This window comes from Lacerta agilis, chromosome 2 (genome assembly GCF_009819535.1).
Source record: "Lacerta agilis isolate rLacAgi1 chromosome 2, rLacAgi1.pri, whole genome shotgun sequence".
NCBI classification, from domain to species: Eukaryota; Metazoa; Chordata; class Lepidosauria; order Squamata; family Lacertidae; genus Lacerta; species Lacerta agilis.
Window position 1 is genome coordinate 103,804,893 of NC_046313.1, and position 25,005 is coordinate 103,829,897.

Genomic DNA, 25,005 nt, shown 5'->3' on the forward strand with positions numbered 1-25,005 from the left:
TCCCCAGATGGCTTCAGTCAGTGGCACCAAATACAACAGAAGATGATACTGATCCTTGTGGAATCTCACAGGAGTAACTATTCTCTAGCACTGCCTTCTGAATTCTACCCTCCACATAAGAGCAAAACTGCCACAATATGGTGTCTCCAAACACCAATCCACAAAGGGAATCTGGAAAGATAACTTCTCTATGAAACCTGGTCACAATCCCCCATACTTCTCTTGGGGGAAGTCATCAGCCAGAGCAACCATGGTCGTTTCCTTTATTGCAACAATGGGTGCTAAAATCAGACCGCTAAGGATTTGGGGGGTGGGGAAATAGCTTCATCTAAGAGAACCTGGAGAGACAGACGCTGAAAACAACCAGCAAGTACTTAAGGTCATCAGGGTCCTTCAAAGGTTTAAGGAGGGGCAATGATTGAGCAACCACTGGTGCCCCATACTCTCCTATAATGTTGCCCTTTTCTTCATTTGAAATCAATTGAAATTCATCCAAATAGCAGCAACTCACTAAAGCTAAGGTGATTTCATGAACAGACTCCAAAGCAAGTGGCAGTGGAATGGAGGCAAGTGATTCAAGTGCAAACATGCTTGGCAAAATTGGTGATAGTGGGCTGCAGATGTCTCCATGCAAAGATTGCAACAGCAATCTAACCACTTGGTGTAGCTCCATAGGACAACATGACAAATAGGCTTCTTTGTTACCAACTCTGCCTACTCTTTCTAAACCACATTCAGGCTTATTCACACTTACCTTTCCTCTGCTCTTTCCAGCACAGTCACACTTCAAAGCTCTGTGTCCAAGCTCGCCCGCCCACTGTTGTTGTTTTTTTGCTCCAGAGCTTTCACCATGAAAACCCACTCTTTAAAGCTTTATTGAAGTAAACAGCAATCCACAAAAAACCTGAACTGATACTTGCTTTGATTGAGTGCTAAAGTACGGGTTTTCGTGGGGAAAGATCTGGGCCAAAAATAATAATAATAAAAATGCTTGTACACGGAGCTTTTAAGTGCGGACTTGCGCCTGGAAACAGTGGGGCAAAAAATAAGTGTGAATAAGCCTTCAGTCAGATTTTCCTTGAATAGTCTACCACTTGCACTCTTGCTGCCATCCCAACTGCTTAATCTCCTAAGGTAAAGGGACCCCTGACCATTAGGTCCAGTCGCAGACGACTCTGGGGTTGCGGCGCTCATCTCGCTTTATTGGCCGAGGGAGCCGGCGTACAGTTTCCGGGTCATGTGGCTAGCATGACTAAGCCACTTCTGGCAAACCAGAGCAGCGCATGGAAATGGCGTTTACCTTCCCGCTGGAGCGGTACCTATTTATCTACTTGCACTTTGACATGCTTTTGAACTGCTAGGTTGGCAGGAGCAGGGACCGAGCAACGGGAGCTCACCCCGTCGCAGGGATTCGAACCGCCAACCTTCTGATCGACAAGCCCTAGCCTCTGTGGTTTAACCCACAGCGCCACCCGCGTCCCTGCTTAATCTCCTACAGCTCCTCAAAAACTAAGGACTAAAGGAGCAATAGTCAGCCACCCATGTTAATACCTTACGCTAGGAACAGACCAGCGATTTGACAGGAGAGCTTGCAAAGTCTGCTGAAAAAACCCAAAGAGTAGCTTGGAAAGCCAACAGATTCAACTACTCCTAGGGGCAGACCATTTCAACAGATCCGCTGCAGAAAACAACTAAATCCTGTGATACTTACCTTCACAGTTTATGGCTAAGACACCAGAAACAGGTCTCATAGCCTATGCAAAACCCAAAATGAATCTATGACTGGTAGAATGTGTAGAGCTCAAAATACACTGGCCTCCTGGTTGTCTTGGACTGCACTACAAAAGAAGAATGAATCGCTTTGAGATGGTTAAACACCAAATTTGAGATTACATCTGCACAGTCTATCAGGGAGTCAGGCACTATGATGGGTGGAATGATGACCAAGCCCCCAGGCTGTCCCTGCCATACAAGATAAATGTAGTATATAAAACCCTCTGCAGGACAAGGTGTCTGGTGAGAGTGATAGAATCTTTATAGATTCCTCTTCTGCTTCTACCACCACTACACTGATGCTAGACCAAATACCTGGCTGCAGAAAGTAGGGCAGTCGCAGGGTCAGCTGCCTCATCCCACCAGCTCTGTGATCCAAGCCAGAGTGGCTTCATTATCCAGGATCAAATGCTGAATTACCGCTGTTCCTTTTAAGACTGATCTGGCATTTATCAGGAACAGGCAAAGAGAAGCTGACTTGGCAATTAGAGTCCCCAGTAAAGGAGATAGAGTAAAAAGAGAAGTTTGCTATTTGCCCAACATTTCCTTATCTCACCTGGCATCCCCAGCCACCACTGCCATATCTCTGTCACAACACGCAGATGACAAATGGTGACGCCCTATCCTATGCCTGACTAATCAACTGAAGTAGCACCAAACATGCCTACCGTTTGAATGGGGGTCTTAAAAATGAAGCAGAAAAACAAAACTAAAGTAGGGCAGTCAAGGAAGGAAACCTAGTTACTTCCCACCTCTGGCCACCCAGTTGCAACAATTGATCCCACAGGAACACATTGCTAAAACATTGCTAGAACACAGAAGACAATACCCTCCCTGGGGCAATCAAAGGTACTCACTCCCAGCCTTGCACCCGTCACATACATGATGCTTGCATTTCTTCACAATCATGAGGATTACAATCTCCAGTGCCTGGATTCTATTCCAGAGTGCATGTTCTGCAAAAGGTCTGCTCAGGTATTAACTGCATAGTATAAACAGCTCCGGATACAACTTTAGAGGGCCTCATGAATCTGGCCGAAAACAGTTGTGTGCTTGAATGCCAGACCAGGCAAGAAGAACAGGTTTGTTTTTAACTGTTTCAGAGGAACTGTATTTGCCTGGCTAAAAAAACTGAGGGCAGTTTAGAACAGGAAGTTGTGGTTTTTTCCATATGCCTTGCAAAAATAAAGATTAGTCAGGAATTTAGAAGGGGGCTGGGGGAAGGATATGGTGATACAAAAGAGAACTCTTAGCAGTAGCATTGTTCTTCAAACATTACAACATCAGTGTCAACAGAGTCTGAAGAGAAATTCCCCTAAATGTTTTCAGTGACATGGGCCCTGGCAAAATCAACTTGTTGGCTTGCGAATGAAGAGGGCCTGACGCTTTTGCAAGGGCAGCCACCTTAAGAATGAACCAGAAGTAGAAGCAGCCACACATTTCTGATTCAGCAAAGCAGAGAGATGAGAGAACAATTCCATCTTTGCACTCCACAAAACCGAAGACTGCATGTATTCTGCATTCCACCCATGGATGCCAGAAATAACAAGAGAAAGCAGAAGGTTGCCTAAATCAGCAGTGAGCAAGTCAGAAAAGTGCCTTGAGTAAGGTAGAATTGTCAGGATGGCATTCCCAAGCACATGCTCATCTTCTTCCTACATCTGCCTGGCTTAATACTAATCACTCAACACCAACCGGCAGCAGCTCTCCAGGGTTGTAGAGAGGGGTCTTTCTGAGCCAAACCTGGAGATGCCAGGGACTGAACATGCAATCTTTTGCTTGCAGAGAATGTGTTCTTGCCACAGCACCACACTCCTTCCTTATCTGCAAGGCATACGAGAACCAAATCAGCTTTAAAGCAGATTATCCCAGCAGCACACTGATCTCAAAAGCCAAGTTCACTAAGCCACTGATATAAATGAGGAGAAAGTGCAACTGTATCTGTCAAAGTCTTAATGGAGAAGAAGCACTCATATTCATCCAAAGCCAGACAACTGTGTACTTCCAACAAAGAAGTGCAAGGCATGTAACATGCAGACAAATGCCTTGCATCCAGAATAGGAATTATGCAAAACAAAACAAAACAAAAAAAATCCTTCCAGTAGCACCTTAGAGACCAACTAAGGTGCTACTAAGGTGCTACTGGAAAGATTATTTTTTTTATTTTGTTTTGACTATGGCAGACTAACATGGCTACCTACCTGTAACAGGAATTATGCAAACTGTCGAGTTAAGTTGCATGATTTATTCCAACCCCATTACTCCCCCCCCAAAAAATGTTGATTGTACTAGCATGGGCAGCATGGTGGAAAGCAAAGAAAGGGAGCTGTGGAATGAGAACTATGGACATTTCTGGTATGGGCTTTTATCTGCCTGGAGTCTCATTTTTATTTCCCAATGGTCACTGAGAAACACCATGTGCAAACAAACCACAGGGTGATGATGGGAAGAGAAGGCTTCACTATCCATGGGATGCAGTTGTGGGTTTAACCTTTAATAACTAGCAATACATAGAACTTATCTCAAGATTTACTAGTCAGTGTTCCAGCTCTTATTCTCCAACTCACAGCAAGCTGTGCTGTTCATAACCCAATCTGCTAGATGAGTGAAATCTGAAAGAGTGTCTGCATTGTTACCTGCCGTCTCCTGCATTTACTGGCACTAACTGGTGTAAACTTTCGGTATCTTTCCTGGCACCAAATTTCTCCTTGTCAATCTTCTTCAAATTCTGAACGCTGTATTTGAGTTTTTGCATAATAAACAAATGGGTCGAAAAAAATATTCTACAGGTGTGCATTTTTCCTGGGGTAAAACAGAAAGAGCTTTGCTATGAACACCAAGGCAGTAGCCATAGGAACAACAGTTCAGCAGATGCTTTGCATAGAAGAAGCTCCAGTTGCCATCCTCAGTCGCTCCAATTGAAAGGCAGCACTAGGAAAGATCTGAGACACTGAGGAGCTGATGCTAGTTTGAGTAGACAGCCCTGGCCAAATAGACCTTTGGATGGACTCAATGTATGTCAGTTTCATATGTTCAAGAGAAAGGTAAATAAGGAAACATGAAAAGGAATGGAACCAAAGACGGAGGACAAGGGGCAGCTCCTAAGCAGTAGAAGTCCTACTCAAGGGGGCCACTTCAACTCAAAGTCATTTTATATTTCTTTAGAACAGTGGCTTTTGAACTGCAGGAAAGCTTGGGTGGGAAATAGGTGGAAAACCTGGAAGAGGACACAAATGTCCAGGGAAGAATATGACTGAGAAAACTGTACCCTTCCTCTGCCTACCAGCCAAGAGGATCCTCTCTGAGTAATCCCGGATTGAGGGACGCCTTCTCTCAAATTTACACCACCACCCCAATCAGATTTGGGAAAAGGAGCTTTAGGAAGGGATCACAGAGGTGTCTTATTCCACTCCTTTTCTAATCACAGAATCTTAAGAGTTAAAAGGGACCCAAGGGTCATCTAGTCCAACCCCCTGCAATGCATGTCATGTGAGTGTCACGTGCCCTTCACAGATCTTTGTACTGTGCTGAAGGGCTGCTGTGCACCCTACTGTAGAGCAGATGGTTAGCATTGGGTAAAGCGAGGCAAGGGGCAGAATGTAGGGTATGTTGAGCGGGCAGGTTCAAAAAGTTTGCAATGCACTGCTCTGCCACCTCAAATGCAAGAATATAAAACAAGTTCTTAAGCTGTTGTCCTGCACTACAACACTGGAAACCACAGAAGCATTAAAGCACCCCCTTGTGCCAGATTCAGAACAAGCACAGAGAAATGGCCAAATTACAGAAGGCAGGAATTAGAAGGCAGAGAAGTGATAGTGAAACAGCAACAAAGGGAAAGGGGATAATGTCTAAACAGGAGAATTCTACCCTGGTAACAAAACACCCTCTAAAATGGATGGAGAACCTCAGATGTGTAGGACAGATTCCACCTCTTTCCATTTCAATTCTAGGCTCTAATCAAAGTTGTCCATTAAGATAATTTTGGGAATGTAGGCAGAGAATAAATTTAGAGTTCTTCTAGGGAGGCAAAAGAGAGGGGAGGAAGGTTAATACTCTCCTCCACAACCAATAAAAATCATAAGAGCCCTGACCATATCAGGCTAAAAGTCAATCTATCACTTCTCCTGGTATGTCCCATGTAGGACCTTAAGGTCCTCAAGTGATAATCTTTTGGAGGTCCCGAGCAACAAAGACGTTAGGTTGGCCTCAACTAGGGCCAGGGCCTTCTCAATATTGGCCCCGACTTGGTGGAACAGCCTATCACGGGAGACCAGGGCCCTGCGGGATTTGGCATCTTTCCGCAGGGCCTGCAAGACGGAGCTGTTCCACCTGGCCTTTGGGTTGGTTTCTGTTTAATATTTATGCTTCATCTTTTATTGGTGGGTTATTTTGAAATTGAGACCTGCAGTTTTAATTGAATTTTAAATTTGTATTTTAATCTGTTATTTTAAATTGATCGTTTTTATGTTTTTTGTTGTGATTTTAATTGATGTTAGCCGCCCTGAGCCCGGTTCTCTGGCTGGGAAGGGCAGGGTATAAATAAAATTAATTATTATTATTATTATTATTATTATTATTATTATTATTATTTATTATTACTCCAGCAACCTACTCTCACTGTAGTCAACCAAATGTTTATGGGATCCCTCCAACGGTGTCCTGCCCACCTGCAACTTCCAGCAACTAGCAGAGGACTATTGCTCCCAAAGTGGTGAAATAACATAGCCATCGTGCATAGTAGCCACCAAATTTGTCTATGCTTTGAGCAGCAGTTTTTATTTTCCCCCTATATATTTGTATAATAATGAGAAAGCAACAGTTATTCTATGCAAACATATGCATGCTTGCATGTGCAAGCATGTAGATATGCTTGCAGATAAAGCCCTCTTGCTATTTTACTTCAGATTCACATGCTATATACCAGGGGTGGCCAACTCCCAAGAGACTGCAATCTACTCACAGAGTTAAAAACTGGCAGTGATCTACCCCCTTTTGGGGGGTTTAGGTCAAAGTTGTAGAGCTTCTTTGAGGTGAGCCAATGATCTACCAGTGATCTACCACAGACGTCCAGTGATCTACCAGTAGATCACAATCTACCTGTTGGACGTATCTGCTATATACCTTAGGATCAGGGCAATTTACACCATACTAAGTATCAGTACAGTCAAATACCATCATCCTCATAACCTGAGCAGAATCTGCCCCCTCCCTTCCCCTTAAGAATCCTCAAACAGGATGCATTTTTAAGAGGTTCAGCAGCAGAACGATCCCAATTAAGTATCCTTCTGCCAACTTCTACTTTCATGGCGGGGTGGTAGTGGTGGTGGTGAATGACCCCTCGCCTAATGTTGCTCAAATTCAACTTCCCCTTTTCTTGTCTTATCTTCCAAACACTCCTTCCTTTCCCAATTACTTGACGAACTCCACTGACCCCAGATTCTGCTTTCCAAACACAACATCCTCTATAAAATTAGCATGAGGACTCCTCATGCCCTAAAAAACCACCACAGAGCAACTCATTCTTTCCCCACCGCTAAAATGAAGTGGGATGAACTTTGGATTGTGAAATATGTGCTTTTTCAAAATGTAACGTGTGCCAGCTCTATAAAACCTTTTAAATGACCTTCAGCATGAACACAAATATACACACCTACAGAAGCTGTAAAAGCGATCCAATGTCCCCAAGGGATCTGGATTTAATTTGAAACTGGGGGTCCAGGGGCCCTCAGTGGCAAGGTGTGCCCATCAACCTCTGTTGGTGCATCAACTACAACCATACCTAAACTGTGGTAGCCTTGGCTACAGTGGTCCATACACTGGTAACCTCACAATTAGAGTACTGCAATGCAGTACTCTAATGTATGTGGGGCTACACACTTGCACCTGGTTTGAAAGCTCCTGCTAGTACAAAATACAGCTGCTAGGGCACTCTTCTATTTCTTTGTTTGCTTTTTCTATGACACCTCATAAAATAAATTATCTGGGCATCTTTATGCATATTGTACTTGCACTGAAAGATCTGCACTGGCTGCTAATAAGCTACCAAGTAAAGTCCATCTTTTGTTACAGGCACTTAAAGCACTAAACAACTTGGGACCAAGACATCTTCCAGACTGCTTCCCTTGGTTCAGACCAAGCCAGGAGTGTTAACTCCTAAGTTAAGCCTTTGAAGAGAAAGAGCTGACTGACAACATTTATTAACACTGGGTAGGCCACGATTGCTGTGCTTGCAAACATGGCAGGAAACCCACCCCCCAAGAGAATGATGGAATGAGATGCCTCCATGTAATAACTGCGAAGAACCTGGCCTGTATTAACCATAATATCCAAAGTTTGGCCAGCCTGATGTTTACTGATCTCAATTTTAAAACGGACGAAACTCAATTTCTCCCAGGTAAGTGTGTTCAGGAATTCAGCCCTAGTTTGTAAAATGCTTCAACCAACTCACTAAGCACAGCATCATCTTCCAGTTCCCCGGAAAGAGATGTAAATAATTTTAGGTACACCTCTGAGGCAACTACAAAGCCTCCAGCTGGGTTGGGGTGATAACTCTGGGATCTTATGACCAAATCCAAACACAATATTAGCTTCAACAGGCCTTTTCTTTCTTTGGGCTGAACAAGGCTTCCTCAGGGCTGCCTCATGTATTCCCTTCAGCCCCTAGCAAAAGAAAACATTCCAAGTGCATGAACACATGTCGCATGGATTAGTCATGCCCACAACTGGACTCAGTGAGACTTGCAGGATTCAACCCCCTCCCGTTTTGAGTTCCATGTTTCAAGAACATTGGAGCATTGGGTCTGTTTTATACCCAACACCCCTCCTTTCCCCCTATTCCAACCCCCAACACAGGCACAGCAGAATCCAAACAGATATTTCCTTTGAGAGCTGCAGGCCACAGTAAGTTCTAAGCCCCCCACTTCCCAGTCATGGCTGGGCGGGGGGAACCCACAACAAGTGCCTCAGCCTGGTCTACTGTCTTGCATGACTGAAGTATAGCTGAGTCAATGAATGAGAGTTATTTATGTATCGATAGTGGCTTCCTCAGCATGGGGACTTCAAATAAGAAGAACATCTTCCAGACCTACCACTTTCCAAATCAAAACACCTTGAGCATTCTTTTCCACCAGGAGCTGAGGTCCAGACAAGTCCATCCAGCCAAAGCCAGGAACTCCCTCACCCACCCCCGCCAGCAGACTAATAGCTATGCCAAAACTTCCAAAGCATCTGTCAAGCTGTCAGTGGAAAACTCCCAGCCAAACATGTTTGACTGTCCAATGCTGAGCCCCGGCCTGGATTAGAAAATCAAAGGTGGAAGGTCAACAAATCCCTGATGCTCCCTGTTTTGTCTGGCTTCAGCTCTATCCACAGGAGGAAAACCCTGGTCCCAAAAGGGAACCTAGGAACAGATACTGCTGAGTTTTAGTCAAATTCCTCACAGCCCCACATGCACAACTGAAATATTGTCAAAGCACTAGATATCCGTCACAATATTTGCATCAGTGGAGAAATTAGTTCCTTCAAAAAATGCAGGGAGCACTGAAACATTTTTTCTGTATTAGATGTATATGTATGCATACACACCTCACATTAGAATAATGGGATTTTAGCTCTGGATTGGATCGTTGAAATACTGGGTAACAATTGTGGGTACTGCTCAGGGTTTTATAGTGTCTGTGGTCTTATACATTTGTTCCCCTTATGGCAAAACAGCACTCCTTCAAATTCATATGCTGACACTTCAGCCCTCTAGATATGAAGGACACAAAGTAATAGGGATCTCACCATAAACAGCCATAACTATGTGCCATTTCTATATCAGAGATGGGGATTGATCTTGCTAGCTAACTGGGACATGCTCCTATTGTATAGTGCTTCTCTGCTGAAATCTGGGAGGTACACAGGGCAAAGTCACCGCAGAATAACCATGATTTTTCAAATGTTTGCTAGGTTAACACAGGAAGGGGGAAGAAAAAGGGTTCTTGGCAGCGTGAATAGAAATTCCTGTTCCATTGGAGAGCTATGACTAGTTCTATTTCCTCACGCTGCTGGGAAGGAATATGCAACTGGCTGATCCTAGGAATAGTTTCATGAAACATGCCTTCGGCTTGACGTAGCACCTCTAAGCAATGGGCTCTAAGGCCTTAAATCTTAGAAGCCTACACAATGCTGTTCCAAGAAATCAAGCAGTTCTAACAATTCAATTATCTCTCTCATTAAAAAATAAACAACTTAAATATGAAGAGGAGGCGTTTCACATTCCAAACTACAGACTAAGGTTTACACACTTCCTATCACTAAAGCATTTACGGAGGAGACCCTGAGAAGGTCAGGTCTGGGCACGGTGGTGTTCAGATACAACATGAAGAAGTCATGCTTACTAAGGGAAGGGTGGAGATTTTGAAGCAGAAGAGTCATCTGAGCTTGCGTCTTTTACCTATGCTTATTGCTTACCAGAGTATACAATCAATGGGTAAACTGGAGACAAAAAGCAAATGAGAAAATAGTATGCAATGCGATTTGGATGATCAGGGCCTCCATTTTTATCATTGCAAGGTTACTGATATTGGAGCTGTAATGCATACACTGAGAAGGTGCCTGGTCAAACGCCTTGACTGTTACAATGACCCACAACCGTGCATCAGACAATGCAATGGAACTTTCTGCAAAGACAGTGAAATTTGGGGATTCACAATTTCATAAACGTCATCTCAGGATTTGAGGAGCAACTACACTATGTGCAACAAGCCTGAGGCTACAGTGGGAAAACAACCCAAACCTCAACACATTCAGCCCTGTGCAACTTATTCAGACAAGCAAGAGACTAACCCCAAATATAATGAATCATACTCCTTCATGGCTCAAGTTTTCCAGCCCTGCTAGAATTGAGCATATTCTTTCCCCATCCTGCCCACCCCCAAAAGAGAGAGTTAGAGTACTCTTTCTAGTTGTGTGTATCCACAAGCAAAAGGATAACATATTTACTAAAACAGAATACTGTAGATGTAGGGTTTTGATCTTGCCTGAAAGGTAGCCTCTAGGCAAATTCTAGGTCAGTTCATCATTGCTATGTGACAGCTTAGATAACACTTTGCCCTGCCCAGAGGAAGTAAATTCTGTTTTTGTACTTTCGTGAAGCTAAATGCAGAAGTGAACCTTTCAGGAAGTCAGCACAGCTGCCAGCCTCATGGTTACTGGTGCTAATGTTCAGAACGCTCTTCCCTCCATCTGGGTTTAATGCTCACAGGAACCAGGTTCCACTTTCTACTCTGCCAGGCCCATAAAAACAGCTGCAGCCACCATAGTTGGTTATGAAAGCTTCACAAATTCTGTAACAGGCACGAGGAAGCTTTGTCCCTCCAGACTCCAATTCCCATCCTCCTTGGCCATCAGCCACATTTGCTGGGACTGATGGGAGCTGTAGTTCACTAAAATTTGGAGGGCCAAAGATTTTCTACACCTGCTCTAAATGGAGCATGAGAAGAAAAGCATTTGAGGTTACAAAGTCTGGGGACAGAAGGTTAATGGGAAGCAGAACTACCTGAAGACTGAAAAGAAAAAAGAAAGAACATGCAACAGTCTCAGCTGTTCAGCAAACAAACGCCCAGCGACTAATCACGAGGTAGCCTAGCAAGACAGGATACCAGTATGTCCGGCTCCATGCTTTAACCTTGGACTTAGAACTAGTTACAGTTAAACACACAGAGTCCCAGAGGCTCAAGCAAGTCTGTTCAGATAGTGGCTCAGTCGCCAAAGGCATCTCAGTGTATTAAATAGCCAGCTCTTAAGACAGCCTCTGCAGTTATTTTGTATATTTTGTCTAGAAACCACCATAAGTATCCAGCTGCGTGGTAAGATGAGGGATACAAATGTTATGGGAGAATACAAGGTGACAACAGGAGAGAGACCATGACCATGCAAAATTGCTCCTTCCAAGTGATTCTAAAGCAGTGTTTTTCAACCTTTTTTGGGCAAAGGCACACTTGTTTCATGAAAAAAATCACGAGGCACACCACCATTAGAAAATGTTAAAAAATTTAACTCTGTGCCTATATTGACTATATATAAAGTAATTTTTCAATTTTTCCCACGGCACACCAGGCAACATCTCGCGGCACACTAGTGTGCCGCGGAACAGTGGTTGAAAAACACTGTTCTAAAGGGTGCAGACCATTCTATTACCGGTACCTAATTCCTTGCACTTACACAGAGGGCAGGACGAAGAGGCCCACTATCCAAAGAGCACTGCTGGAAAAGTACATGTACTCATGAGCCACAACAGACACAAACAGTCCTGGATCTAAAACCGGTCAGATAACGTCTCTCAAAAGTTTTGCTCCCATGTCTAATACCCCCCGCAGAACTGTAGAGATTACTACATAGGAAACACATTCAACACATGCAGGGCTGTTTATACAGTTCTTTTGCACCAAGTTCATCAGATATAAACAACTAAACGTAGAATTACCAGAACAGTCTAGAATTCGTTCCTTTTTAAAAGACCGCGCCACTGTAAAGTGTTCCTAAATCCCCTCTCCATAGTGCCTTAGAAGTTCAACTTGTACCCACCGTCACCATTAAGTTGCTGTTGCCACATGGTGCCAGCACTTTCCCCTCTATCTGAAGCTCTGTGGAGTTAACACACAGCGTTTGTCCCGAGCAGATTAGCAAGTCCAGCTCAGGAGACATTCCTTGTGCGCTCGACAAATAAGTCCACTTCAAGAGCACCCTGCCGCTGCTGCTATGTTCAGCTTTTACCTCCCCTCTCTGTCCCGCTCTCCGATCAACAGCCCAAGTCCAGTGTTATAAACTTGCCTTCTGTCTCTCTAGCAGTTTTAATTGCTTGAAAAAGATCTTTCCGCCGATATCCAATTTCCAGTGGCAGGAGAGCGGTAGGGCAGAATCTGACAGATTCGCTGGATGCCTGAATTGAGGAAAAGGGAGGGGGGGAAACACGGCAAGGCACGCTGCCTTGCTGCAAAGTTTTGAACCCAGAGAGCTAGTTTCACTTCCCCGGGGAAATCAGGAAACGTGGCCCCTCCTTTGTAGGAGGGAAGGGGGCAGGGTTAAGAGGGTTGCCACAGGGCAGCCCTCTCTATCAGGAAGTCAGGGCCCCTCTCCTCCTTCAACCTGAAGAGGGAAGGCTTAACCCTCACACACCCAGAACATCCATAGGGAGGCTGAAGATAAAAGGGTTGGATTCTCAAGTCTGCATCTTACAGCGAGTGTGGTGAAGCTAATGCAATCCTGAAACTGTTGCACTGGCCGATATGGGAAGGTGAGGGCTGGATTCTGACCTCAGTTACTAGCATTAGCCCAGTGTGGATGATTCCACTGAGTCAAAGCTGGGATCAGATTCTGACCTAAGTGACAGAAGTGTATGGCAAGCTCCCCCTCATACTGCATTTATGCCAAGGAAACAGATCAACATGACCCTCTCTTGCTAAAAGTGGGGTTTGGTGGAGTTGAAGGAGAGTATCAGCAAAGAAGCACAGGCAAAAGGTACAATATTCTTGGTAAAATACAAGGAATAGGTCTGGAAGAGAAAACAGCTCTCCTGGAGATGATTAGCTAAGCAAAGCAAGCAATGACCGCAATGAGCTAATTTCTGCTGCCACGTTTCCCCACAGAGGAGCGTTAACCATTAACTGCTCTCTTCCCAGCCAGCTGGTCGCATGTTTCTGGTGGTGGTGGTGGTGGTGGGGGAAGTGTGTGTGTGTGTGTGTGTGTGCGAGAGAGAGAGAGAGAGAGAGAGAGAGAGAGAGAGAGAGAGAGAATGTGCTGGTTTAGAGGTAAACAGGATACAGAAGAGGAAGGGGATAATTGTGGGGAAATTAGGAAGACCACTTTAGGCGAGCTGTGCAATAAGGGTGCAATGTACACCACCACTCAGAGTCCCATCATGGGAAGGGGATTAAGGGAGAAGAAGCATGAGCATGATCTCAGACCACTCAGAAGTCTCAATGGGACAGCAAGGGAAAAAGTGAAGTGCTACCTGTGGCTGGGTGTGTACTTTTGTCTCCCACACCAGCACAATGGAACTGTGAGAGAAGGGAAGAGACTGCTGGGGAGGAAGGAAAAGAGATACAATGGTAATGTGCCTTGGAGCACTTTAAAATTCTCCTCAACCAAAGAGGCTGCTGGGGGATGGCGGGAGAGAAAGAAGAAAATCTTTACTGCATTGGGAACCAGTTTAATTATGACGACAGGATTCAGCTTGACACAGACGGCAAAGACGGTTAAAATTCCTAATCAGACACATTGAGTCCACCAAACTCTCTTGCTCTCCCTGATTTTATGACATTTGTTTGGAGGACAAATTGGAGTTTGGTGTTATATCTGTAACACCAAACAACAAAAACATTTATTGGATGATTTGGATCTAGTTTGCATCAGAAGATCAAGGCTGCAATTGAACACGGGGAGAGCCAGACGCAAAATTAGGACCAGATCACTCAACTCCATCCCCACCACAGCTGCCTACTCACTAATAGGAAACAGAACTCTGTCCCAGCCTGCCTGGTCTTCTGCGTAATTATGTTAGGGGGGAAGGGAAATGAATAGAATGGACAAAAAAAAAACAGGAAGCCATCAACAAAACAAGGCAGACAATTAAGAGCAGCCTTGGTAGATCAGGCCAAAGCCCAACTAGTCCAGCATTATGATCCTAAGGTAGCCAACCAAATGACTAAGCAAAGCCCACAAGCAGGACACGAGCACAAGAGCACTCCTGCTGATGATCCTCAGTAACTGATACTCAGAAGCATGCCACTTTGGATAGCAGAGGTAACATACATTATCACTGATAATCCTCCATATGCAACTTTTACAATAAAAAATTTCTACTTAATAGCCCAGAACCATTGAAGGAACTCTGCATTCCTTAACCTGGTATTCTCCAAATGACTTCTGAATGGCACCAGGTTGAGGAAGGTTCAAAACATGGATTTTTAAATTTTATTTCTCACCTTGCTTCCACAGTGTAATTCCAAGTAGCATACACAGTGTATCCAAGGCTGTCTCCCAACCAGGCGCTGGCCAGACACAAACCTGCTTAGCTTTAGCAAAGTTGCTATATCCCGTGCCTTCTGACTATGGAAACAACATGCATTTCCACAGCAGAGGGCAGACAGGTCTGGGCAAATATATTCCTATGATCTATTCCCTCCCAAGCTAACATGCATATAGCCAAGTCAATTACAGAAGGAAGGCTGAAGGATGGCTGGAAAGGTCATACTGTCGAGCTGATTCAAGCCTAGAGATGAGAAATAGTCTCATCTCTGTGCAAAGACGCAGTTCCTAGTTTCTCAGTAGTCCTGAAACAGGCTAGCAGCAAACCCAAGTTTGGCCCACAGGGCTTCCCATTTGGCCTCCAAGATGGAACCCTCCTTGTTACTTAGGCAGCTCTTCGTTAGGCAACTCGGTCACTTTCTCCTATGGGAGCTCACATATTGGAAAAAAATCTTCCTGTGCCAACAGCAACAGAAACATTGGCAGCATTCACATACACCTCAGCTGCTCACTCCCATTTGCCTGTGTTTTGACTCACACAGGGGACTGTGCAGCTGTGATACATCTTCAGGGGAGAGCTCTGTCCAAGTCTATGTTGTGCACTGAGGAAGAGGATGGGATTAAAGAACACTGGCCCATACACTGTACTGGAGTAAGTTAGCAGGCAGGTCTAAAACTGCTGGCCCTTCCACCGTTGCTCAGTTATACAGCCCCCAGTATGAAGCTAACTGTCAACCAGGCCACTAGTTCAAGTATTTTGCTCAGGCTTGATCAGAACTCCTTTGTTTTAGCCAAAGCTCTAGATTAGGCATTGTCAAACTTGGCCCTCCAGATGTTTTGGACTACAATTCCCATCATCCCTGACCACCGGTCCTGTTAGCTAGGGATGATGGGAGTTGTAGTCCCAAAACATCTGGAGGGCTCTAGAGGATAAATGTCTCAAACTGAAAGTCCTCAAAGCAAGAAAAGAGGAGCACTTCAAGTTCATGCCTATGAGCAGAGCAGGCAAATGGAAATCAGAGAAAGCTCCCCACTGAGACCAACCCCCAATCTTGAAGTCTCCAAATCCCAGTGACTGGAGAAACAGCAGCTATAGGAGCCCAAAGGGGAAAAACTCCAATGCCACATTCTCTACCCTGATGGTGATGAAGCAGCAGCAGACCAAGATGACCTCACCTTTTGCCCCTCAGTTTCACTTGCCGGAATACAAGTCAACAATTATCATGATAGTTTTCTGGACCAGATGAATACTTAACAGGAGAAAGATATGTGAACTCGCACAGAGTTAAGGCGGCAGCCAGGAAGCCTTGTTTCACAGGTGTGCAAAAAAAACATGCCTTCCCTTGAGACTCCAGGATGGAGATATTCTAGTCCAGCTGGTTCCCTCATGATACCTAACTTCCTCCTCTGTGAGCATCAGCTACCCAATCAGGGAGGATTAACCTTTCCCATCTAAAGAGGGGTGTGTGAAGAAGTAGTGAGAGGAAGAGAGAAAACTCAGTGAGTAAATTGATAATGTTTTGCTCAGTGGCTTTGCTTGCTTGTTGAGTGGAATTGAGTAATACAGCACTCTCCTACCAAGAAGGGGCAACAATAAGCTGGAAAAACGGAAACAGACTCTTGAAGCTTGGCTGCTGACCAAGCCTGTCAGAATTGGGGCCACCAGAGCTAAGGAATGCAAGCTACAGAAAGGGAAATAAAAAGCTCCGGAGCCAGGGAAACCTTGCCACTTGAAGACCTCATAGAAAGTCCCTTTTGCTTTGTAAGCCTTTCATTCGCCCCATCTGCACAGCTTTAAAACTTCAAAGCAGTGGAGACCAAAAGCCTGTGTCACTTGGAAAGCATGCAAGTGCAATGCTCAAAGAGCCAAATCCCATGACAGGTTCTGTGCTCTGTGACATAGCACAAAATACGCATACCCTTGGGCACAATTTGTCCCTTTTCAGGAAGTGCCAGCTTCAGGTGGAAAAGGGGTGGGATGAGGAGGAGAAGGCTGAAGGCTTAGAAACAAAGTCTCTTGCTCTGTCTTATCTCAAACAGCTAGTCAGCAGCAGGAAGGATTCCTTAGAGCCTGTTTCAGCATCAACTGTAGGAAGGATTCAAGGTTGGAGACAGGCAAAGACAACAACATCTGGACCTGCTCTGGCTGGACTACCACCACCACCACATAAAGGATCCCAATCATGTTTTATACGTTGCTGCAATTTATTGTGTTTTTTAATGTAGTTTAATCTTATTAGTAATCTGCCTTGGATGGATTTGTATTCTGAAAGGTGGGACAAACAACTGTAATGAATAATAATGGACCACCCAAGACAGATAGAAACCCAGCAATTAGATCCTGCAACATATCCAGATGCTAACTTTGCTTGCCCGCCTATCCACTCAGACAACACTACTGTAGGGCTTACCAGTAATAATATTTGCCACACCATCAAGGGCTCATTCAACTGCTTATTCTTCTACCTCCACTGTTGGATATCAGTTGCTGGGAATAACAAATGGGAAGGATAGGGAGAGTGCCTTGCACTCAGGTCTTGCTTTCAGATGTCTCACCAGCAGCTGGTTGGCCACTGTAAGAAAAGGAAGCTGGACGATGGCCTTGGGTCTGATCCAGCACACCCTCCCCCTTATCTTCAACATGTGATGGAAGCCATCACTTGCCAACAAAGCCCTTCTGATAGTATATGGCGCAAATAGATCAGTCACTATGCAGGAGTATAAATGGATACAAGCCAGACTTATAAACACCAGCAGGAGAACATTTCAGCCTTCCAGGATACTCTGCCACTGACCTAAACATTAATATTTTTCATGCAAAAAAACTTCCAAGGGAGAATCCAGCATGAAATTGTTGAATAACATTTACCAGCAGGTTTGACTGTATTCATGGGCTTACATCAGAACCAAGGGTGAGGGGAAGTAGGGGAGCTGGGGAAGTCCCATTATCTAAGTAGAAATGCTTGTGCTGATGGGATGCATTAGATACCACTTCAACAGAAAGAAATGCTCTTAAGCATGTGAAATTTGGATTTCAAACTGAAAACAGTACTGTGTCATGACTACATGAATAAATGCTGTATGCTTTTGCTAAAGAAATGCTAAACACATTTACTTGGAAATAAGCACCACTTTGTTGTAGATACGGTCCTAGTGTATGATCTGAAGGCACACACACGAGGCCTTGCTGAAGCTAAGCAGCTCTGGGTCTATTCAGTGCCTGGATGTTTACTCCCTTGGAAAGAGAGGTGGGATATAATGGAGGAGAGATGAGATATAAAGTAAAATTTAAATCAATAAACATAAACAACAAATAAACTATTCTGATTGTTACTTCAGGCATTTTGTTAACTACCTTGCCTCTTCTTTTGGAAAGAAAAGGCAAAACAAAAATTGTAAAAACATAGGAATAATGCACACCATGGGCAGAAATCCCTGGAAATTATTCTGAGAGAATCTGATCTGTAGACATGTTTTTAACACCCATTGTCTTGCTTTGTAGCCTCTCCTTTATTCTTCAGAAGAACTGGCGACAGATTCCTTCCCTGGGCATAATGGGCACTGTAAGCAATCTGCCTTGCTTGGGACACAGTGACCCAGCATGATAAAGGGCTACAGGCAGGGTACAAGAGACTGAACACTTGAAACAGATTCCTATCTCTGCATAAAGGGGGAATTCAAAAGGTTTAAGGAAGGAAGTAATCAGATCATAGATGAATGAGGGGTGGTGTTGCTTTCAGCTCTTTTGCTTTCCACATCACCCGAGGATTTAAAAATATTCGAAGGAAGGCTAGCTGTAAGCACCTCCACCATGAAGCATGGTCCATGCACCTAAGATGTATGGTTTCCTCCACAGTGGTGCCCCAATGATGGGAGCTCTTTATCCAGAAAAGCTCACCTGACCAATTCTACAAGCAGTTTAGAAGACTGGTAAAGCTTTCGTCCTCTTGGAACAATGTCAGAATCTGCCTACAGATTTTTTAAAAAAAATTATTACTCATTTGTTTTCCTTGTTGGCTGTTAATTTGGAACACATTTTTTTCCTGATGGGGTTCCATTGTCTCACTGAACTTTATGCTGCATTCCAATGTGAGCCATCTTTGAGATCTTTGCTAAGACACAAGCTTATACACCTGGATTTTTAAAAAAACCAATAACGTGAGAACTGTGGTACAGTCATAATGGGTTATCAGGCTAAGTAATACTAATAAGGAGTGGCAGAAGTGGACAATTGGTGACCCAAGGTTGGAACACAATATAAGACACAATGTGACATGCTAATAACGTATGTAATAGCCTGCTGTCTTTCTCCTCATACTATGTAATGAGCTGAGCTTGACTGAACAAGTTGAGCTCGAATCTTGGCAAGAAAAAGGCACCGTGGGTGAGTGGTTCTGGTGTCTGGGAAACTGGTCAGCTGTCTGTCCTGGATGGGCCTGCACTCCCCCTAAAGGAGCAGATATGCAGTCAGGGGTGCTTCTGGGTCCAGCTTTGTCACTGGAGCCACAGGTAGACACAGTGGCTGGAAGCGCCTTTTACCAGCTGCGCTTGGCACAACAGCTTTTATTCTTCCTGGACTGGGAAAACCTGACCACAATAGTTCAGACGTTGGTGACTTCAAGTCTGGATTGCTGCAATGTACTCTAAGAGGTGCTCCATTGTGCTTGACCTGGAAACTGCCGTTGGTGTAGAATGCTGCAGTACAGTTGCTAACAGGAGTGAGACCCTGCTCAAATATCTGCACTGGTTGCTGATTTCTTACCGGGCAGAGTTCAAGGTGTTACTATTAGTATACAAAGCCCTTCATGGCTTGGAACTAGTTTACTTGTGAGATCGCCTTACCCAATATGTGCCCTCTAAACCACTTTGATCTAGAGAACTGGCACTGTTACAGGTGCCACATAATACCTGCTCCACAGTTTTGAGGAATCAAGTCTTTGAGTATAGCAGCACCCATACTTTGAATTTACCTGCCTCTGGACATTGGGCAAATGCCCTCACTACATTCTTTTTGGCACTTGCTTGTAATAGGTTTAGGCAATCCTAACCAGACTCGTAAATGTTGATGTGTTTTAATATTTTCCACAGTTTATTTTAATTATTTTAGCATTGTTTAAAATAGCTTTTCTGATAATTTTGGTATTTCTTGGAAACCACTTAGAGGTTTTATTATAATCAAGTGGTATAGAAAATGTTAACGGGACGTGGGTGGCACTCTAAACCTCTTGGGCTTGCCGATCGGAAGTTTGGCAGTTTGAATCCGCATGACAGGGTGAGCCCCCGTTATTCTGTCTCAGCTTCTGCCAACCTAGCAATTCGAAAGCACACCAGTGCAAGTAAATAGGTACCACTGCAGCGGGAAGGTAAACGGCGTTTCCATGCACTCTGGCTTCCATCATGGTGTCCCATTGCACTAGAAGTGATTTAGTCATGTTGGCCACGTGACTTGGAAAGTTGTCTGTGGACAAACGCTGGTTCCCTCGGCCTGCAGCAAGATGAGTGCTGCATCCCATAGTCACTTTTGACTGGGCTTAACCATCCAGGGGTCCTTTATCTTTATTTTTACCTATATAAAATGTTGCTAAATAAATATGTGCAGTGTGGCTCGTTCTATGCTGAGCTGGCATTCTGCTGCACCCTTAATAAAGGAATCTGACCCCAGTATTAGTCTAGGACATGGACAACTTTGAACGCACCAGCAAAATAACCTCCTGTGCCAGGTGTGTGCACCCTATTTGCCTGTTTCAGTTTCAAGCAAATTGCTGCAATTTGCACACTGTTTTCTGAAACCAGAAACCTGCCACATTATAGTGGGGAGACACCTCTTCATCAAACAATATGCTGGTTTTGGAGAGGCTATCCTCATGCACAAAAGCAGAAGTTACTTGAACAATCCTCCCATGGCTCGCCTTCTCATTTCCCAACCTGCTCTTACTATTTGGCTAGCCTTGTAAATAGTTGGCATCGGCTGTCTGGGTTGAAGAAGATTTGCCACCCGATGGGGAAACAAGGAAGGAAGAGCTGGAGTCTCCCAGCACCCTTTCAGATTGCCAGTATGCCCGTAAAGGACTAAGAGTCACCAGGCTGTCAAGTACAGTAATTTTTGTGAACCACTTTAAGGTGATGTGCAACACTTGCTAATAACTAAGGTTATTGGTCAAAAATACTATTGTCTGCTGGAAGCCTCAGGAAGGTTTTAAAATAGTGTTTGTTTGTTTGTTTGTTTAAAGCAACACAGAATGAAATAGCACCCATTATAGCCCCCAATCTTTTGTCATCTTATTATGGGGTGCTATACCATTTCGTTTTATACTTGCAGGCTACATTTCTCCCTGTGCTTTATTCTATCTACCTTCAGCAGCTGCCTCTCTTTCTAGGGCACGTTTTAAGATGAATAGAGACAGCCACAAAGGTTGAGCATCAAAAGAAGGGAAGAAATGTCATGCCTGACTCCAGGAGAGAGATGGTATGCTTTGCAGCAGACTGCCACTGAGCCAGAAGAAAAATAAAATGGACATAGAAGATCAAACAGCAAATATAGGGCAGGATTGTTAGCATACCTGCATTTAACAGAAAGAATAAAAATGAGAGGCATAGATAAAACGGTTCCAATACCTTGAGCAATTTAAAAAACTGGACCCTAAAGACATACTTTTGGCACTGTATTGACTTGGGACATATAGCCTTTAAGCCACTGCACTTGCCTCTCCTACCCCACTTTCAAATCACAAATGAGAATTGCTGCATTTTTCCTCAGCACCCAACTGTCATCACATCCCGATCCAAGCCCCCCAGGACAAAACAAGTAGCAGCCCCCCCCCCGGCTCCCTCCCCTTCCAGTGTGGTGTAGTGGTTAAGAGTGGTAGACTCGTAATCTGGGGAACCGGGTTCGTGTCTCCGCTCCTCCACATGCAGCTGCTGGGTGACCTTGGGCTAGTCACACTTCTCTGAAGTCTCTCAGCCCCGCTCACCTCACAGAGTGTTTGTTGTGGGGGAGGAAGGGAAAGGAGAATGTTAGCCGCTTTGAGACTCCTTCGGGTAGTGATAAAGCGGGATATCAAATCCAAACTCTTCTTCTCTTCTTCTTCTTCCTCCCCAGCATGCCTCTTCTGCATCCCCCCTCTCCTCTCAATTTCCATCCAACGTCGCCCCCTCAACAGTCTTCTCTCCCCTTTTGCAGGGCTCCCTCCAGAAAATGAGGATATATTTGGCTCAGGGAGACTCTCCTTGCCTCCAACTGGGACTTACTGATTTAATTCTCCCCCCTCCCTCCTTTACCCGCCTCCTGTCTGGACACCCCTCCCCCCAGCACCCTCTCCTCTTCCTCCTGACCACGGGTAGGCAAACTAAGGCCCTGGGGCCGGATCTGGCCCAATCACCTTCTCAATCCGGCCCGTGGAGGTTCTGGGAATCAGAGTGTTTTTACATGAGTAGAATGTGTCCTTTTATTTAAAATGCATCTCTGAGTTACTGTATTTTCTTGCATATAAGACTACTTTCTAATCCAGGAAAATCTTCTCAAAAGTCGGGGGTCGTCTTATATGCCGGGTGGAGTATCTGCAGTCGAGTATATCTCAAACTCTATATTTTAACTGGAAAAGTTGGGGGTCGTCTTATACACCCAGTCGTCTTATACGCTGGAAAATACGGTATTTGTGGGGCCTGCCTGGTGTTTTTACATGAGTAGAATGTGTGCCTTTATTTAAAATGCATCTCTGGGTTATTTGTGGGGCATAGGAATTCATTCATTCCCCACCCCCCAAAAAATATAGTCCAGTCCCCCACAAGGTCTGAGGGACAGTGGACCGGCCCCCTGCTGAAAAAGTTTGCTGATCCCTGCTCCAGACCCTCTTCCTTTCCTTCCCTCTCTCTCCTTCTGCCAGGATCCCTCTTCCATTCTCTCCCTTTCTTCGCTTCCTAGAGCAGACTCCCTCCCTCCAAGGGCTTTCAGGCAGCTTAGTTTGCAGTGATGGGAAGGGAGATGCAGTCAGGTCTCGCTTTGGAAAAGCAGTGCCAGGGCTGTGGGAGCATCCAAGAGCCCTTACGCTGCCTTCTCAAAATCAGGCAGGCTTTGGGAAGGTGGCAGGTTCCATCCAAAACAACAATTTTCACTTTTGGAAATATGGCAACCCTAGTTAACTGTCATGTGGGAACTCATTCCCAGCCATTCTGTGAGAAAATGAAAGCCTTTCGGGACAAAAGGTCTTCACAACAACAGGGTTATAAAGTCATATGCTCAAAGTCATAAGCCATGACAAAATACATGAAATTTCTCTGGTAATAAACTTGGTTATCTCAAATGCAGAGCTAACTTGTGAACAAGCCACCTTTGCACTGGTTTCAATAATATTATTTATTTATTAAATTTGTATACTGCTTTTCATCTGTAGATCTTAGGGTGCTTCATAACATAAAAATGCAGGATGCACATTCAAATAAGTAACCCAAATCAAGTTTTAATATTTCTATAGCAGCCTGTTTTAAAGATAAGTGATAGTTGATGCTTGGCACTCCCACATCTAAAAAATGTAAGCTGGTAAAGTTTGATCCTCCCCCCGCTACTTCCACAACAGACCCATGCTCATTGAGTCCCCACCTACCTTTTTCTCAGAAGCAGGCACAAAAAGCTCCTTATATTTTTAAACGCAAGTATAGCGTGTAAGACAACTCCCATGATGACATGTGTGCAGACGTTATATCCACTTTGTGAAAGACTCAAGACTCCTGAAGTCACCTAATTAAAAAGAAAAAGTAAGTCTGATACTTGCTGCCAAAGAAACATTCAACTATAACTAGTATAGGTTGATACACACCATTAGGATTTCTGTACTGCACCACTGATAGATGAGGCATGGCACAGAGATCAAGAGAGAGATGTCAGAAGACCAAGTTCCATTTTTTCAGAAAGCTTAATCTCCATGCTCTGGATGGTGAAACTTGGATTCCCGGCACAAATTTTAAAAATGCAGCTTTCACACAACTTTTGCAGTCATGCTGTACTCGCAGGACATGCAAATACACAGTCTTATAAACTGTGTAACATAGTGGAAGCAGATTGGGAGGGGGGTGCAGGGGGAATAGGCAGCAGAGCATATAATAAAATATGGGTCTTTACATCAAAAGGGGTAATGCATTTTAGGTTTAATAAAAAATAAAATAAAGACACAAAGTGACGTAATTCAGATTCCTTTTCAGATGTGCCAACATTTCTACACAACAGCAGCCACTGAGGGTTCCTAAATACCTGACAATATGTCAGAGACTAAACAAAAAAGAACCCCTGTGTTGTGAACAGAACAATCTGACAATCCAAAAGCAACATGGTAGGCTAATAATATAATTACAATACTTTTATATCACTATTGAATTATGTCTTAATTGGCAATCAGATAACGTACAATATATACATGGTGACACCAACATATGTATCCTGTGTACCCATTTGGACGTTTTACTTGGTAATGTATCTCTTACTGTGTAATAACCATTTGCACAATGTTCAGGTATATCATCTCATTTATTGTATTTGAATGTAAATGATTCTATTTGGTATTATTATCAGCTGAGGAAGAACACTGATTGAAACAGTCAGTCATCCTGGAAGGACTGTCCTGTTGCTGTGTTTGGAGCACCAACATTCTTCAGCTTACTCTCTGCAAATACTGCATATTTGCCTCAAGCTTTAGTGATTCTTCGTGACGTTATACCAGCCTAAAAATCCCTTATTTTGGGACATTTTCTTAACTCACATTAGTTAGTGTCACCATGTATATATTGTACATTATCTGATTGTAAATTAAGACATAATTCAATAGTGATACAAAAGTATTGTAATTATATTATTAGCCTACTGTGTTGCTTTGGATTGTCAGTCAATATGTCAGAGACTTAACATTCACACATGATGCCTCCCCCATGATTCTTAAAAGCCCCATCTTTGACTGGCATCCTCTTGGTTTCCAGGCTTATCCACTGAAGCCTTGAAACCTAGAGAAAGGTCTTCAGAATGATAGACTAATCCAACAGATTTCAGCCTTGCCTGGTTAGAATTGTAATGCTTACCAAGTGAGAGACCAAATGTCAACCAACAGCCTATCTGATAATAGTGTCCAATTGTGGCTAAGCATTCCACATGAAAAATAATGCTAATGTGAAACTGGCATTCTTGCAACAGTGCCATCCATTCTCAACGGCAGGAGTAAGGTTTCCATGCTGCCCAGC

General features: G+C 44.1%; 1 protein-coding gene across 4 annotated transcripts in view; it reads right to left on the bottom strand.

Moving 5' to 3' along the window:
• Positions 1-25,005, bottom strand: part of MGAT1 (alpha-1,3-mannosyl-glycoprotein 2-beta-N-acetylglucosaminyltransferase) — a 39,871-nt gene that overhangs the window by 7,940 nt on the left and 6,926 nt on the right. The window contains exon 3 of one of the 4 annotated variants that reach the window (XM_033141498.1): positions 23,385-23,518. The exons of 1 other annotated variant lie outside the window; for it this stretch is intronic. The gene's annotated coding sequence lies outside the window, so the exon portion shown is untranslated. 2 more of the 4 variants (XM_033141502.1, XM_033141501.1) reach the window with 2 other exon arrangements.